This window comes from Pleurodeles waltl, chromosome 1_2 (assembly GCF_031143425.1).
Source record: "Pleurodeles waltl isolate 20211129_DDA chromosome 1_2, aPleWal1.hap1.20221129, whole genome shotgun sequence".
Classification (NCBI taxonomy): Eukaryota; Metazoa; Chordata; class Amphibia; order Caudata; family Salamandridae; genus Pleurodeles; species Pleurodeles waltl.
The window spans coordinates 1,356,146,578-1,356,165,392 of NC_090437.1; the positions used below are offsets into that span (position 1 = coordinate 1,356,146,578).

The window sequence follows — 18,815 nt, forward strand, 5'->3', positions numbered from 1 at the left end:
AATAGCTTGCTTAATCTCCACAACGGCCCCAACAGCGCTTGGATGCCTGGCTTCATCCTGGGGGGGGCCAGGAGTGGGCACCTCCCAGGGAAAAGCCAGGAGGGGTTCCATAGCGGTATGAGTACAGCACCTTGAGACCCTAACGGGTGAGTAGTGCGCTGTGCAAGTGCAAATTTACTCTGAACCTGCCAGCAAGGTGATCATCAGAGAGATTCCCAATGAAACTAATCAAGCCATCCCTAAAAAGCTTAGGCACTCTTTCTTTAAGCTTCCTCTGTAAGTTGCTCCTTCCACAGTGTTAAGTATACAGGTGCCAGGTTTTTATTGTACTTATGTGTGACTTTTCTAGGCTGTTACTGTGGTTATGTGTGACAAATTTTAAGGACTTATGTGTGACACTTTGAGTGACACTTTATAACAAGTAGTATAAATCAGAAATGTCCATTAACTCTTTTGTGCACTGTAATGATCCGTGAACGGCCCTAAAACAGTCTGTAACCTACTTGCAACAGAATAGAAAATTGACATATATTGGTGGCAATAGGTGTGTACTCACAGTGTGAGAAAAGTAACAATAATGCTCAGTGAAATTAATAAAGCATATTTAAGTTTTACTGTATAACCGTGCTCCCTATCATCTGCGAGCTATCACTGCCCATTCCTCTGGGTATCTTAAGCACATGAGTTATACACCATAGCATATATGTCTTTCACAAGAGAAACTGTTTTTAGTATGTCTGTATTGTAGGGGGCTGGCCTGGCTTGTAGTGGGTACCAGAGGTACTTACACCTTGTGCCAGGCCCAGTTATCCCTTATTAGTGTAGAAGAGGTGTTTCTAGCAGCTACGGCTGATAAAAGGTAGCTATGGCAAAGCAGCTTAGGCTGAACTAGAAGACATGTAAAGCTCCTACAATACCACTTGTATCATATGCACAATATCATAAGAAAATACAATACACAGAAGTACTAAAAATAAAGGTACTTTATTTTTATGACAATATGCCAAAAGTATCTCAGTGAGTACCCTCAGTATGAGGATAAGATATATACACAAGATATATGTACACAAACCAAAATTAGGTAAGTAATAGCAAGAAAAGTAATGCAAATAGTGTAGAATTACAATAGATTGCAATAGGAGCACATAGGTATAGGGGCAACACAAACCATATAATCCAAAAGTGGAATGCGAACCACGAATGGACCCCAAACCTATGTGAGCTTGTAGCGGGTCGCTGGGACTGTAAAAAAACAGTGAGGGTTAGAAATATAGCCCACCCCAAGACCCTGAAAGGTAGGTGTAAAGTGCACCTACTACCCCCAGAGAGCACAGAAGTCGTGATAGGGGGATTCTGCAGGAAGAACAAACACCAGCAATGCAACAACATTGAATTTCGGACCTGAGTACGTGTAAGACAAGGGGACCAAGTCCAGTAGTCGCAACAGTGTCGAGAGTGGGCAGGAGCACAGGAAATGCCAGCTGAGGGTGCAAGGAAGCTGCCACCGGATGAAAGAAGCATGGAGTTCTGCAACAAAGAAGAGAGCTAGGGACTTCTCCTTTGGAACATGGATGTCCCATGTCGTGATGAAGCTTGCAGACGTGTTCCCATGTAGAAAGACTGCAAACAAGCCTTGCTAGCTGCAAGGGTTGCAGTAGAGGTTTTTGGGTGCTGCTGTGGCCCAGGAGGGACCAGGATGCTGCCACTTGGAGGAGGAGACAGAGGGGGCGCCCAGCAACTCAGGGAGCCCTCACAGAAGCATGCAGCACCTGCAAAAATACCTGAACAAGCACCTGGAAGGAAAGTGAACCGGAGTCCATGTGAAGTCACAAAAGGGAGACCCACGACGCCGGAGGACAACTCAGAAGGTTGTGCACTACAGGACGGAGTGCCGGGGACCCAGGCTTGACTGTGCAAAAGGAAATCCTGGAAGAGTGCACAGTAGCCGGAGCAGCTGCAAATCACAGGGTACCCAGCAATGCAGTCTAGCGTGGGGAGGCAAGGACTTAACTCCACCAAACTTGGACTGAAGAGTCACTGGACTGTGGAAGTCACTTGGACAGAGTTGCTGAGTTCCAGGGACCATGCTCGTCAGGATGACTAATAAGGGATAACTGCACCTGGTATAAGGTGTAAGTACCATAGGTACCTACCACAAATCAGGCCAGCCTCCTACAAATGTGGTCTTGGTAAATTGAGAGGATTGGTTCAAGCACTCCCCTCCATAGCTTTAGTTGGCTACTACCCTTGCCAATATTAAGTGACACAAGCAGGGTGGTGGCAGTATATTCACTTTGTGTTTAGTAATGATACTGCAAACAGGCCTTTTTACCTATATCACTGGAGTGGTGCCTACTGGCACACATGTACAATTCTACTTCTGTTTGGTCTACATAGTGAATGTGTGTAGCACCAGGCAGTATGTCAAATGTATGTGTGTTTACTGGGATATCAGTGTGCCTTGCATGGTACATAACATGGAGAATTGTAGAATATATTTTGGAAGCCCTGGGACTAGAAAGGCTGGTGGAAGGTAAGGAATGCCATCCACGGACTGGCGATGTGTATAGCTGACATTCCGGAGGACTTGGGTGGGCACACACATAGACACACACACACACACTGGTGGAAGGTCTCTTTGATTCCAGGAAGAGTTACTGGTCAGTGGGGCTTAGATTAACTGTAAAGCAAGATATTGGGTCTGGCACTGTAGGACCAGGAAATCATGATAGAGGGGAAGTCCCAGGGCTCTAAAACTTTGTGATTAATATTTCAGTGAATGCTGCTGGCTAGGTATGATCCCCAGTTCACAATCAAAACCACTCCTGCTGCTGCTGACTGTCCCTTTGAAAAAGGGCAGAACAACGTAGAGGGCATTTCAGAGTGGTCAACGCCCAGTAACATCAATGGAACAGAGAATGTACCATATCTGTATGTGGATTCGAACTATAAAGGTGGGAGCATGAGTCTCACAAGTTGTTCAACAGCACTGTTCATCAGGAGAGAGCACCAAAATGTCTTGCTTCTGGAAACAGGGCTAAGGACCTGCTAATCTCCCTTCTGTGTGAGGGGCTGTCACCCAGGAAGTCAAGACCACTTGGCCTGAGCCTGGGGTACTAGCATTGTGCAGAGAAGAACTGCATGTGGAAGGAGAGTGCACCATGAAGTTAGGGATGTCGACAATGGGTGGAGAAGACATGGACCCTGTGTGGCAGGAGGGGAAACAGTATTAGCAACTCGGTCAGTACCATAATCTCTATATCAATAAAATAAAAATAAAAAATAAAATATATATATATATACATATATATATATATATATATATATATGTGTAAAAAACAAAGAAGAACTCTGGGAAGTTCCCAATTTTAGGTGGAGAACTGCTCTAGTAAGGAGCACCCTGCAACACCAGCGACACTCTAAATTTGCTCACCTCAAATGTCTACTTATCTAGCAAAGTTTTTAAGCATAGGATTAGCACAGTGCAATCCTCACGAGCTAGATAGTGACAAAGTCAAAACCAACATAGTAGAAATACTTTCACGAGCCAATTCTCCAGTATTCTGCAATTATAACAATACAGCTATGCCACGCACAATCAAACGGAAATCCGTCAGCTTGCATAGTACTTTTCATTTCATTCTGAAGCAGGCTAAATTTGCACTTTCAGTCAACTGAAATAATCTTGAATGAACAAACTGTCCTTCTTTAACAATTTGCCCAGTCCTGTGTGACAGATATTAAAATAATATGACATCCACAGTTCATTTTATATCCTGATTAAGTGCCTCCATTGTCATCCTGTGGATGTTGTCATTCCTACTCATATATATATATATATTCACTGAAATAACCAAAGGTTACTGGGGCATTATACTTAGGTTCTGAATTTACTCATACAAAACCATGGAAATTCAGCAGTTATAGTTAGAATTCTTTCAAGTAAGTAGGACTCGTTCCCTAAGGTACCTATACTTGTGCCCCCGCCATGCACAGTGTGTCCTTCAGTAATTTGAGTGCTATTGATCCTTTTTTTAATCCTGTCATAACAGTTGTCATGAGTACTGATATATGTGGGGTAATTAGCACTGTATGGAGAAGGCGCAAGTTTTAGTTACCTGCGGCCCTTTTGCCAACCTTCGATAACCAACCAACCCCGCGACCGGCACAGCCAACGGCCGTGCTCAGCAGTGGTTGGCTGTAGAACCCCTATAATCATCCAACCCAGCGTATTTCTGCCCTCTGTGTCTGCCTTTTTTTCTTGTTTATAATATTCTGTTTCACCGTCTCTGTCCGTTTCGTGCCCTCTGCCTATTTATTACCCTCTGTTAATGCCCCTCTGCACATTTCTTGCACTCTGTTTCTACCTCTTTGACAGTTTTCTGCTCCTTTCTGCTTGTTTTTTCTCTCTGTTCCTTTCTGTTCATATTTTACCCTCTTTTTGGCCATTCTGGTAGTGTTTTTTACCCTCTGTTTGTGCCTTGCTGCTCACTTCTTGCACCTGTTTGTGCCTTTCTGCTTGTTACTGCCCTCTGTTTGTGCCTCTCCATCCTTTTCTGCTCGTTTTGTGCCCTTTATTTGTGCCTTTCTGTTCGTCTCTGCCCTCTGTTTCTGCCTTTTTTTATGTTTTCTTACCCTCTCTTTGTGCCTTTATGTTCATTTTCCTGCCCACTTTTGTGCCTCTCCACTCATTTGAAGCCCTTTACGGGCTTTCTTGAACCGCAAGCAAAGCCTTGAGGCCTCCCCTGTTCCCAGCTGGCTCCCGCCTCCTGCAGGACTTGGCATTGCTCCAGAAAGCACATAGCTGCCTTTCATAGTAGCTCCCTGCTTGCTGGAGCAATGTTTTAATCTCTCTTCACATGCACGCATATTTGCGTGCGGGGAAGAGTAATGAAAACACTACTTTCTGACAGCGGGACCTGCTCGACAGGTCCTGCTATCAGAAAGCAGACATTGTTTGCTTTTGCTTGGTGGGAGCAGCCCTGGGACATAGGAAGAGCTGGCCCTGGGTGGGTGGCAGTCCCCAGGGCCATCATAGACTCCATGAAGGGGGGGCAGCGTGGCTCCCCCTTACGAAAATAGAGGTGGTGGTCCCTGGGGCTGTCAGATTCCACTCTTTCTATGATTCTGTCATGGGAGGGGCGCCCCCCCGGCGCAAAATGTAAGAAATGCCTGCGGAGGTGGTGGTCCAGGGACTGCAGGTGGTCTGAAATGGACCCCCATCACGTTTTTTAGAGTAGCCCCGGGAAGGTAGCGGTACCCAGCGCTGTGGGGGAGCTAGGCACTCCTCTCATATTTAATTGATAATGTCTCAGGGAGGTGGCGGTCCCTGGGGCAGTCGAAAGGCCAGGAGGCCGCCCACATTCTTTCATCAAACAACGTGTCATGGGAAGGTGGCAGTCCCCAGGGCTGTGGTGGGCTGCCAGCCGCCCCTATTCTTTTACGATTCAAGCCCTGGGGAGGTGGCAGGGCCTACAAGAGTGCCAGACATCCCAGGGAGGTGATGTTCCTTAGGGCTGCGGGGGGGAGTTAGCCAGCCCCCCCAATATAAATTGTGAATGTCCCCTGGACCTGGCCCTCCTGGAGGCTTGTAAAAAAACAAGTGTGGGAGACTGCGCTTAGTTTTTTAAAAAACTTTCACCAGATCTGCGGTAAAAAGTAAAAAATAAAATGCTTTTTAATTATGGGGGGGGGGTTTCCTCTGGGACCCCACCAACAGAACCAAGAGTTCAGGGTGTACCTACCGTGGCCCGTTTTGTTTTTGTTCACTTTTTTTGTTGGACTTGGCTGAAGCTGAGTCCCAAGATGGCTGCCAATACATTTTCGTTTGAAGTGTTAACAGGCAAGCACAGCTGTGCATTTCCCTGCAAAAGCTCATTTTTATTTGTGAAGTATTCATGATCACAGATACACAAAGCTAGTGAATGGATTTACACTAAGTAACCAAAGCACAATCTGTGTACTGACAGCTAGCTTTCTGCCAAATTTGGTGTAATTCCCTCCAGCAGTTCAGTCTGTAGTCGTGTTCAAAGGTCCTGTGGGAATTAACATGGGAAGCACAACTTTTTTGCCCCCCCACTTTTTTTCAACAACCACTTGATGGATTGCTCCAAATCTTTCCATGATCAACAACAAGAATCATCGGGGCACGTTTTTTGGAAAGTTTTGTGAAGATTCATCAAATGCAGCCAAATATAAGGCAAGTCCAAAAACTCAAAAAACACTTTTCCTATGGAAACATGATCCTAATTATAACTAATTAGAGGCAACTGCCACTAGGTAATATATATATATATATACATTGTTGTTTAAAAAGATCACTAAAGACTTGCTCAGGGTGGGTTTCTCTGCTACATGGTCGTGAATCCACAATATAAGCATTTCAAAAACAGGCAGGGAGCACTCACGGGATAACAAATAATTTGTCCTTTTAACCTTTTAATGCCAGTAGATGTGTTTCAGCTTTCGCCTTCCGCAGTACTAATCTAGTGTTCTAATGTTGCTAATATGCTTTTAAATTCAACAAATGACATTGATGTTGATTAAAACAAAAAAGGCTCTTTCTTTAGAAACTAGGTCCTAACTATAACTAACTAGCGGTGAATGCCACTAACGTACTGGCAGTCACCAGTAGGTAGTTGTAGTCAGGGCCTAGTTTCTAAAGGATAAAACAATTTTTGTTTAGCTAATAACTTTGGAGTCATTTGACGAATCTTTTTTCAAATAGCTTGCCACTCACTTCAGCTTCTGTGTTGAATGTTTTGTGGTGATCCATCAAGAGGGTGCCGAGAAAAAGGGGGGTCCCAACAACGTTTCCCTCACTGCAATTTCACATAGGGAATTTAGTCACAACTACAGCCTGAATCGCTGGATGGAATTACATGAAGTTTGGCAGAAAGCTAGATCTTTTGTCCAGAAAGAGTGCTTTTTGTAATTTGGTTCAGTAGTTTTTTAAATATCAGTCGCCAGTAGGTAGTTATAGTCAGGACCTAGGGACAGATGTAGCAAGCCGTTTGCATGGTGCAAACAGCGAAAATCGCAGTTTGCGCCATGCAAACGGCCTAACGCAATGCACATTCACGAATTGCGAGTCGGTACCGGCTCGCAATTTGTGAATGTGACTCACAAATAGGAGGGGGTGTTCTCTTCCTATTTGCGACTCGCATCGCAATTCAGAAGAGCTTTGTGACCGCAAATGCGGTCCCAAAGCAACTCGCAGGTACCACCAGTGTCACACTGGTGGTAACTCATTCGCAAAAAGGAAGGGGTCCCCATGGGACCCCTTCCCCTTTGTGAATGTCAAAAAAAATATTTTTTCAAAGCAGGCAGTGGTCCTATGGACCACTGCCTACTCTGAAAAAACGAAACCAAATGGTTCCGTAAGTTTTTTCATTTTGCAACTCGTTTTCCTTTAAGGAAAATGGGCTGCAAAATGAAAAAAAAAACTGCTTTATTTATAAAGCAGTCACAGACATGGAAGTCTGCTGACTTCCGCAGGCCACCATCCCTGTGAGTGCAGGGACTCGCTATGGGGTCGCAAAATGCGACCCACCTCATGAATATTGATGAGCTGGGTCTTTGCGACCACATAGCGAGTCGCAGACGGTGTCTGAGACACCGTTCTGCATCCGAGATTGCGACTCGGAAATTACGAGTCGGACAGACTCGCAATTTCCGAGTCGCAATCTCAGAGTTTCCTACATGTGGCCCCTAGTTTCCAAAGAAGAAAACAATTTTTGTTTAACTAATAACTTTGGTGTCATTTGACAAATCTTTTTTTCGAATAGTTTGCCAGTCACTTCAGCTTCTTTGTTGAATGTTTTGAGGTGATCCATCAAGAGGGAGCCAAGGAAAAGGGTGGGGGGGTCCCAACAACGTTTTCCTCAATGCAATTTCACATAGGGATTTTAGTCACAACTACAGCCTGAATCGCTAGTCGGAATTACACGAAGTTTGGCAGAAAGCTAGATCTTTTGTCCAGAAAGAGTACTTTTTGTAATTTGGTTCAGTAGTTATTGAAATATGAAAGGAAAAACACAAATAAATATCTAGGAACGGGGATCCCACGTAGATCCAGCAGATCTCCAGCTGAGATCTGATTGACTGCCAGCACGTCAACCAGGAAGTGTTGGCAGCCATTTTGGGACTCAGGCTTAGCCATGTCCAACACAAAAAAGAAAAACAGAAGGGAATAGCCTGACCCCTTAGGCCTGGTGGTGGGTGCCTGAAACTTTTTTTTATACATTTTTCCAGCAAACATCACAGAGGATTTGCAAATCTCAGGATTATTTTCTTTAAAAAAACAAGCATGGTCTCCTGCGCTTGTTTATAGTTGAGCCCCCGGATGGGCCATGTGCCAGGGGCTAATTTAAATATCAAGTTTGAAGAAGGGGCACACACTGCCCCATCTCCATGGCTGATATTGCCCCCGGGGACCGTCACCTCACTGGGGCCATGCCTAAGTAATATAATTGAGGGGGGCTGTGCAGCCCACCACCTCGGACCATTTACAGCCTGAGGACCACCATCTCACTGGGGCAAGGCCAATAAATTATGCTGAATTTTTATGGTTTTGTGTGTGAAATATGAACCTAACTATAGGGTCCCTTTTAACCTTTGTTTTTTTCAGTGGATTTTTATATTTTTTTTAATGCTATTTCCTAACTAGAACATCCCTGTGACCGTTGTTTTTTCAGTGAACAGGATAATGTGAAACAGTTATTTTTTACAATATAGTGAGGTGTATTCTGATGTAGGAACTATAATTCAAAAGGGATTGGCATGTACTCAGCAAAGAAGAGAATCTTAAAGATATCAGCCATATGAGCCCACATATCACTTCTAAAAGTACTAGGTCTATTGGTGATATGTTGACGAGCAGCTATCTGGCCCCAATGATGAGTGGGGGTTGGTTACAACAGAGTACTAAAGGTTTTAATAAATGTAAGTAAGGCCTGTGCACATGCTGTTAATCAGAAAATATCCCATACTTTTGAGGGCCGTGAGGTCTTGATTAAGGAACATATCACTTATAACACCCAGGCCCATATTTATACTTTTTGACGCTAAACTGCGCTAACGCAGTTTAGCGTCAAAAAGTTTTGCGCCGGCTAACGCCATTCTGAAGCGCCATGCGGGCGCCGTATTTATTGAATGGCGTTAGCCGGCGCAAGCAGACCGGCGCTGCCTGGTGTGCGCGAGAAAAACCACGTACACCAGGCAGCGCCGGCGTAGGGGGAAAATGGCGCATGGGCGTCTTAAAATGGGGCAAGTCAGGTTACGTCGAAAAAATCGTCGTAACCCGACTTGCGCCATTTATTTTCGACGCCCATCCCCCATCAACATGACTCCGATCATTGTAAAGATAGGAGTCATGCCCCCTTGCCCAATGGCCATGCCCAGGGGACTTCTGTCCCCTGGGCATGGTCATTGGGCATAGTGGCATGTAGGGGGGCACAAATCAGGCCCCCCTATGCCAAAAAAAATTATTAAAAAAAAATAAAAAAATACTTACCTGAATGTCCCTGGGGTGGGTCCCTCCAGCCTTGGGTGTCCTCCTGGGGTGGGCAAGGGTGGCAGGGGGGGTCCCTGGGGGCAGGGGAGGGCACTCTGGGCTCATTTTGAGCCCACTTGTCCCTTAACGCCATGCCTGACCCAGGCGTTAAAAAGCGGCGCAAATGCGCCGTTTTTAGCCACGCCCACTCCCGGGCGTCTCTTTTGCCCGGGAGTATAAATACCACGTAAAGGCCTGGGAGTCATTTTTTAGACGGGAACGCCTCCCTTGCATATCATTAACGCAAGGAAGGGGTTCACGCTAAAAAATGACGCACATTCCGGGAACTTTGGCGCTATTCGCCTCTAACGCCATAGTATAAATATGGCGTTAGTTGGCGTTAGTTTAGCGTCGAATTTGCGTCGAAAAAAACGACGCAAATTCGGCGCAAACGGAGTATAAATACGGCCCCGAGTATGCTGTGTACAGCCTGTGCTTTGGTTTTGAGAAACAATATATAGGGGCACGATTAACAAATTGAGGGTACGTATTTCACAGCATATGTGTGCCTTAAAACATGGTGATAGGAGTTATCCCATGGCCTCCCATTTTGAGCAGCATCATGGATGATTTTAGCGTGTTTTTGCTACTATGTGATAAAACATGTCAGGGCTCATCCACAGGGCGGGGGTAGAGAAAAGGAATCGAGGAGAGAGAAGTCACGCATGATCTTGACACTAGGAATTGAGGTTCCATGGGGCCATAAAATTGATGCTGAGCTACAGGTTCATTTGTGACTTGATTATCCTGATATGCCCTTTCAACCCCTATTCACATGTTCTGGTTTATATTTGATGTCTCTGTGTTTACTATGACGATTTATCAGTTGAGATTTGGACCATCAACTTGTGATCTTGGTCATATTGATATGCATTTTCAACATCTATGCAAGTTTTGAACATCTTTTTGCACATATGTGATGTCCTTGTGCTTAGCATTATGACACATATAGTTAAGATTCAGATAATTCTCTTTGACCAATTGTACTGTTCACTCTGCAGATTTTTTGCACATATTCCTCACCTTGTTTATAATGATGATATGTTTGTCCATGATTTTACAAATGATTAATGAATTTAAAGTTTGAATATTTCATTACGAGGTGTGCCGCTTTTGGGAATTTGTGTTGACTGCTGCTTCAGGATAGTGGGTTGGACTTTGGCCCATAGAGGTGGTCCTCGATTGATTAATTCTGGATTTAAGAAGTACCCCCGATCTAATATTGGACATTTATTTCAGGGGATGGTCGGTGCCGGGTGAGGGGCACAGGCCCGCTAAAAATGGAATAGCACATTGTGGTGTTGCCGCATCCTCGCGACTCCCGTCTTACGTCCCGAGCTCGAGAGAGAGAGAGACACTCGGGCCCATATTTATACTTTTTGACGCTAAACTGCGCTAACGCAGTTTAGCGTCAAAAAGTTTTGCGCCGTCTAACGCCATTCTGAAGCGCCAAGCGGGCGCCGTATTTATGGAATGGCGTTAGACGGCGCAATCAGACCGGCGCTGCCTGGTTTGCGTGGGAAAAAACCACGTAGACCAGACAGCGCCGGCGTAGGGGGAAAATGGCGCATGGGCGTCTTAAAATGGGGCAAGTCAGGTTACGTCGAAAAAATCGTCTTAACCCGACTTGCGCCATTTTTTAACGACGCCCATCCCCCATCAACATGACTCCTATCATTGTAAAGATAGGAGTCATGCCCCCTTGCCCAATGGCCATGCCCAGGGGACTTCTGTCCCCTGGGCATGGTCATTGGGCATAGTGGCATGTAGGGGGGCACAAATAAGGCCCCCCTATGCCACCAAAATAAAATATAAAAAATAAAAAATTATACTTACCTGAACTTACCTGAATGTCCCTGGGGTGGGTCCCTCCATCCTTGGGGGTCCTCCTGGGGTGGGCAAGGGTGGCAGGGGGGGTCCCTGGGGGCATGGGAGGGCACCTGTGGGCTCATTTTGAGCCCACAGGCCCCTTAACGCCTGCCCTGAGCAGGCGTTAAAAAGTGGCGCAAATGCGCCGTTTTTAGCCACGCCAACTCCCGGGCGTCTCTTTTGCCCGGGAGTATAAATACCACGTAAAGGCCTGGGAGTCATTTTTTAGACGGGAACGCCTCCCTTGCATATCATTAACGCAAGGAAGGGGTTCACGCTAAAAAATGACGCACATTCCGGGAACTTTGGCGCTATTCGCCTCTAACGCCATAGTATAAATATGGCGTTAGTTGGCGTTAGTTTTGCGTCGAAATTGCGTCAAAAAAAACGACGCAATTTCGGCGCAAACGGAGTATAAATATGGCCCTCGGAGTCGAGAGGACGGTTGAAGGCGGTAGCTGCGACATCGCAGCGGTCTACGTTTTAAAAATAAATGATACTTACCATTTTTCCACACTTGTAGTCGCATTTACTACAAGTATTTCTGACGACGAGTAGACCGCTGCACCGGACCCATTTTCCTCGTCGAAACCAAGCAGGAAGTACGGTTAATATTGGTAACGTCAATCTAAGCTCATGGTTGGTTACATATTTTTGTTTTCAAAAAGAAGCTGAAGCAGTTACATTGGACATCCAACACTGCCATCTCATGGAATAAAGAGGTACTGCACCTTGATTTTAAGTGGAAAATAATTTTGACAGCTTATTTTTACTTCTTAGCTGCTTATATTATACTGAACCATCAGCGCTTGCTGTCTGTGATCTGCTGTGGTTCTTATATTAATACAAACGTAAAAGTAAAGAAGGTTAAGTTAAAAATTGTTGCTGGGTTTCATCAGCCTTCATTTTCTTCTGCATCGCACACTCAGTGATATTACTTACCTTCTGCACTTGAACTGCATTAAGAATGCAGTCTGTGAATCCACCACCACCTTTTTTGGAAACACCGGGTAACCCTCCAATTGCATGGAAAAATTGGTTTGATGCATTTGAAATGTACTTAGGAGCAATTGGTGCAACACCCTTCCGTCCCGAAAGAAAAAAAATTCTCTTACTGCATTCCCTAGGATTTGAAGGAAGATCCGTTTTTAAATATCTTCCTGCCTTGGTATTAGAAGAAGGAGAAGAGATTGATGAATATGCTGAAACAGTAAATAAATTGGAATTGAGGTTTGACATACAACCCAGCTTAGTCGTTATTAGACACAGGTTTTTCAAAAGAGAACAAAATCCTGGTGAAGATGTGGATACTTTTGTGTCAGCACTGAGAAAACTTGCAGCTGTCAATTTCAGGCGTTTAGTGCCCAGCTGGTCAGGGACCAATTTATTGCAAAATGCATGGACAAGACTATCCAACAAAAACTTCTTTCCTTGAACAATCCGTCACTTGATGAGACATTACGAGCAGCAAAGAGCATTGAGACGTCCAAATTGTCTGTGAAAGAACTGGAATCCAGAACGACAGAAAAATAGGAGTGGTGAATTCTCAATATGGAAATTTTTTAAAATCAACTAAGACTTCTTCCAAACCATTTTTTAAACAAAGTAATATTTGTTTTCGGTGTGTTAATCTGAACCATATTAAGAGTGGCAGAGGATGTCCTGCTAAGAATGCCACATGCAGGAAGTGCAGCAAAGCTGGGCACTTTGCCAAAGTGTGTCAGAGTGTCACAATAAGTGTTGGTTATCAACAGGGTTCAAGGAAGCTTCCAAATGGTTCAGGGGTAGCATATGTTACAGAAGTAGATGATGGTGATGTAGATAGAATCCAAGAAGAGTTCAGGGACATGTTAATGATTGTCACAGAGGATCAGATAGTGACTGGAGATCCTACTAGGTGTGTGGATTCTTACATTGAAATTGGTGACAAAGTAATCAAAGTTTTGGTGGATTCTGGGGCTCGGATCACAATGCTTACTCAAGAACTGTGCAAGGAGGTTAGGGGAGAGAGAACTCTCTGTGCATCTGACAGAGCACCTGTCTCATATGAAGGGAGAAAGATTGAATTGGCTGGTTATTTCGAAGATGTACTTGAATTTAAGGGAAGGAGAATTTTTGGTAAGGTTTATGTGGCAATAAATGGACTAAACATATTGGGTTGATACCATCAAGGTTTGTTCCAAATGGTTTTGAGGCCAGGCACTAAGGAACAGGTATCTGTTGTAGAATCAGGTGATTATGCAGCCAATCTGATAAAGGATTTTCCTTTGGTATTAACGGAAAAGTTGGGCACCATTGAAGGATTTACTCATGTGATAAAAGTAAAGGAGGGAGAAATTCCAGTGAAACACAAATTTAGGACTGTACCATTCAGTGTGAGTGACAAATTGGAAAGGGAGTTGAAGGATTTGTGTATGAAAGGTATCATTGAACCTATAGATTCCTCTTTGTGGTTGTTTCTCTTGGTTATTGCAAGGAAGAAAAATGGCGATTTGAGAGTGTGTGTGGATAAGCGCAGCTTGAATAAACATATTTGGGTAGATTTGCATCCTTTACCTAAAATTACGGAAATGCTGGCCACTATCAGTGAATCAAAGTGGTTTTCCAAGTTGGATCCAGCTGCGGCACACCATCCGATTGTTCTAGATCCAGCCTCAAGGCATCTTACTGCCTTTGTGTAAGGAAATGGCTTCCTGTTGCAGTTACCCCCCACTTTTTGCCTGATACTGATGCTGACTTGACAGAGAAGTGTGCTGGGGCCCTTCTAACCAGGCTCCAGTGTAGGAGGCTGGACTGGTTTGTAGTGAGTACCAAGGGGGACTTGCACCTTGCACCAGGCCCAGTTAACCCTTATTAGTGTATAGGGTGTCTAGCAGCTTAGGCTGATAGATAATGGTAGCTTAGCGGAGCAGCCTAGGCTGAACTAGGAGACGTGTGAAGCTACTACAGTACCACTTAGTGTCATATGCACAATATCATAAGAAAACACAATACACAGTTATACTAAAAATAAAGGTACTTTATTTTTATGACAATATGCCAAAGTATCTTAGAGTGTACCCTCAGTGAGAGGATAGGAAATATACACAAGATATATATACACAATAGCAAAAATATGCAGTATAGTCTTAGAAAACAGTGCAAACAATGTATAGTTACAATAGGATGCAATGGGGAAACATAGGGATAGGGGCAACACAAACCATATACTCCAAAAGTGGAATGCGAACCACGAATGGACCCCAAACCTATGTGACCTTGTAGAGGGTCGCTGGGACTATTAGAAAATAGTGAGAGTTAGAAAAATAACCCTCCCCAAGACCCTGAAAAGTGAGTGCAAAGTGCACTAAAGTTCCCCTAAGGACAAAGAAGTTGTGTTAGAGGAATAATGCAGGAAAGACACAAACCAGCAATGCAACAACTGTGGATTTCCAATCTAGGGTACCTGTGGAACAAGGGGACCAAGTCCAAAAGTCACAAGCAAGTCGGAGATGGGCAAATGCCCAGGAAATGCCAGCTGTGGGTGCAAAGAAGCTTCTACTGGACAGAAGAAGCTGAGGTTTCTGCAAGAACGAAAAGGGCTAGAGACTTCCCCTTTGGTGGACGCATCCCTCTCGCCGTGGAGAGTTGTGCAGAAGTGTTTTCCCGCCAAAAGATCGCCAACAAGCCTTGCTAGCTGCAAATCGTGCTGTTAGCATTTTTGGACGCTGCTGAGGCCCAGGAGGGACCAGGAGGTCGTAAATTGGACCAGCAGAGAGAGGGAACGTCGAGCAAGACAAGGAGCCCTCTCTGAAGCAGGTAGCATCCGGAAAAGTGCCAGAGACAGGCACTACGAGGATGCGTGAAACGGTGCTCACCCGAAGTCGCACAAAGGAGTCCCACGTCGCCGGAGACCAACTTAGAAAGTCGTGCAATGCAGGTTAGAGTGCCGTGGACCCAGGCTTGGCTGTGCACAAAGGATTTCCGCCGGAAGTGCACAGGGGCCGGAGTAGCTGCAAAAGTCGCGGTTCCCAGCAATGCAGCCCAGCGAGGTGAGGCAAGGACTTACCTCCACCAAACTTGGACTGAAGAGTCACTGGACTGTGGGGGACACTTGGACAGAGTCGCTGGATTCGAGGCACCTCCCTCGTCGTGCTGAGAGGAGACCCAAGGGACCGGTAATGCAGCTATTTGGTGCCTGCGGTTGCAGGGGGAAGATTCCGTCGACCCACGGGAGATTTCTTCGGAGCTTCTGGTTTAGAGAGGAGGCAGACTACCCCCACAGCATGCACAAGCAGGAAAACAGTCGAGAAGGCAGTAGGATCAGCGTTACAGAGTTGCAGTAGTCGTCTTTGCTACTATGTTGCAGGTTTGCAGGCTTCCAGCGCGGTCAGCAGTCGATTCCTTGGCAGAAGGTGAAGAGAGAGATGCAGAGGAACTCGGATGAGCTCTTGCATTCATTATCTAAAGTTTCCCCAGAGACAGAGACCCTAAATAGCCAGAAAAGAGGGTTTGGCTACCTAGGAGAGAGGATAGGCTAGCAACACCTGAAGGAGCCTATCACAAGGAGTCTCTGACGTCACCTGGTGGCACTGGCCACTCAGAGCAGTCCAGTGTGCCAGCAGCACCTCTGTTTCCAAGATGGCAGAGGTCTGGAGCACACTGGAGGAGCTCTGGACACCTCCCAGGGGAGGTGCAGGTCAGGGGAGTGGTCACTCCCCTTTCCTTTGTCCAGTTTCGCACCAGAGCAGGGCTAAGGGGTCCCCTGAACCGGTGTAGACTGGCTTATGCAGAATTGGGCACATCTGTGCCCAACAAAGCATTTCCAGAGGCTGGGGAGGCTACTCCTCCCCTGCCTTCACACCATTTTCCAAAGGGAGAGGGTGTAACACCCTCTCTCAGAGGAAGTTCTTTGTTCTGCCATCCTGGGCCAGGCCTGGCTGGACCCCAGGAGGGCAGATGCCTGTCTGAGGGGTTGGCAGCAGCAGCAGCTGCAGTGAAACCCCAGGAAGGGCAGTTTGGCAGTACCAGGGTCTGTGCTACAGACCACTGGGATCATGGGATTGTGCCAACTATGCCGGGATGGCATAGAGGGGGCAATTCCATGATCATAGACATGTTACATGGCCATATTCGGAGTTACCATTGTGAAGCTACATATAGGTAGTGACCTATATGTAGTGCACGCGTGTAATGGTGTCCCCGCACTCACAAAGTTCAGAGAATTGGCTCTGAACAATGTGGGGGCACCTTGGCTAGTGCTAGGGTGCCCTCACACTAAGTAACTTTGCACCTAACCTTTACCAGGTAAAGGTTAGACATATAAGTGACTTATAAGTTACTTAAGTGCAGTGTAAAATGGCTGTGAAATAACGTGGACGTTATTTCACTCAGGCTGCAGTGGCAGGCCTGTGTAAGAATTGTCAGAGCTCCCTATGGGTGGCAAAAGAAATGCTGCAGCCCATAGGGATCTCCTGGAACCCCAATACCCTGGGTACCTCAGTACCATATACTAGGGAATTATAAGGGTGTTCCAGTAAGCCAATGTAAATTGGTAAAAATGGTCACTAGCCTGTTAGTGACAATTTGGAAAGAAATGAGAGAGCATAACCACTGAGGTTCTGATTAGCAGAGCCTCAGTGAGACAGTTAGTCACTACACAGGTAACACATTCAGGCACACTTATGAGCACTGGGGCCCTGGGTTACCAGGGTCCCAGTGACACATACAACTAAAACAACATATATACAGTGAAAAATGGGGGTAACATGCCAGGCAAGATGGTACTTTCCTACACAACCCCCCCCCAAACGAAGGACAATAAGACTAGCCATGACCTGATGAGTCTTGATTGTCTAAGTGGAAATATCTGGAGAGTCCATCTGCATTGGAGTGGCTACTCCCAGGTCTATGTTCCACTGTATAGTCCATTCCCTGTAGGGATATGGACCACCTCAACAATTTTGGATTTTCACCTTTCATTTGTTTTAGCCAAAGTAGAGGTTTGTGGTCTGTCTGAACAATGAAGTGAGTGCCAAACAGGTATGGCCTCAACTTCTTCAGAGCCCAGACCACAGCAAAGGCCTCCCTCTCAATGGCAGACCAACGCTTTTCTCTAGGGGTCAACCTCCTACTAATAAAAGCAACAGGTTGATCCTGGCCCTCAGAATTAAGTTGTGATAGGACTGCCCCTACTCCTAATTCAGATGCATCAGTTTGGACATAGAATTTTTTAGAGTAACAAGGGCTTTTCAGGACAGGTGCAGAGCACATGGCCTGCTTCAGCTCCTCAAAAGCTTTCTGACAGTTTGCTGTCCATAATACCTTTTTAGGCATTTTCTTGGATGTGAGGTCATTAAGAGGGGCTGCAATGGAGCCATAGTTCTTAATGAACCTCCTGTAATACCCAGTGAGGCCTAGGAAGGCTCTCACCTGAGTCTGAGTGGTAGGGGGAACCCAATCAATAATAGTTTGGATTTTCCCCTGAAGTGGTGCAATCTGTTCCCCACCAACAAGGTGTCCCAGATAAACCACCTTACCCTGCCCTATCTGGCACTTTGAAGCCTTGATAGTGAGGCCTGCCTTTTGCAGGGCCTCCAAAACTTTCCATAGGTGGACCAGGTGATCATCCCAGCTGGAGCTAAAGACAGCTATATCGTCCAAATATGCTGCACTGAAAGCTTCCAGCCCTTGCCGGACTGTGTTCACCAACCTCTGAAAAGTGTCAGGTGCATTTTTCAAACCAAAAGGCATTACAGTAAACTGGTAATGTCCTCCAATGGTTGAAAATGCAGTCTTAGGTTGAGCATCTTCTGACAATTTGATCTGCCAATACCCTGCAGTCAAGTCAAAAGTGCTTAGATACTTGGCAGATGCCAGTGTATCTATGAGCTCATCTGCCCTGGGTATAGGGTGAGCATCAGTTTTGGTTACCAAGTTGAGACCTCTATAGTCTACACAAAACCGCATTTCCTTCTTTCCATCTTTGGAATGGGGTTTTGGTACCAGTACCACAGGAGAAGCCCATGGACTGTCAGAGTGCTCAACCACTCCTTCTTCTAACATTTTCTGGACCTCTTGCTTTATGCAGTCCCTGACATGGTGAGGCTGCCTATAGATCTTACTTTTGACAGGTAAACTGTCTCCAGTATCTATAGTGTGCTCACACCAAGAAGTGGTACCTGGCACAGTAGAGAAGAGTTCAGAGAATTGATCTAGGAGATTTATGCAATTATCTTTCTGCTCAGCAGTAAGACAATCAGCCAAAACTACACCTTCCACAAGAGCATCTTGTTCTGTGGAAGAGAAGAGATCAGGTAGAGGATCACTGTCTTCTTCCTGTCCCTCATCAGTTGCCATGAGCAGGGTGAGATCAGCCCTGTCATAGTAGGGTTTCAGGCGGTTGACATGGAGC

General features: G+C 45.6%; 1 protein-coding gene across 1 annotated transcript in view; it reads right to left on the minus strand.

Moving 5' to 3' along the window:
* Positions 1-18,815, minus strand: part of LOC138252902 (uncharacterized) — a 216,205-nt gene that overhangs the window by 39,541 nt on the left and 157,849 nt on the right. The gene's annotated exons all lie outside the window — the stretch shown is intronic.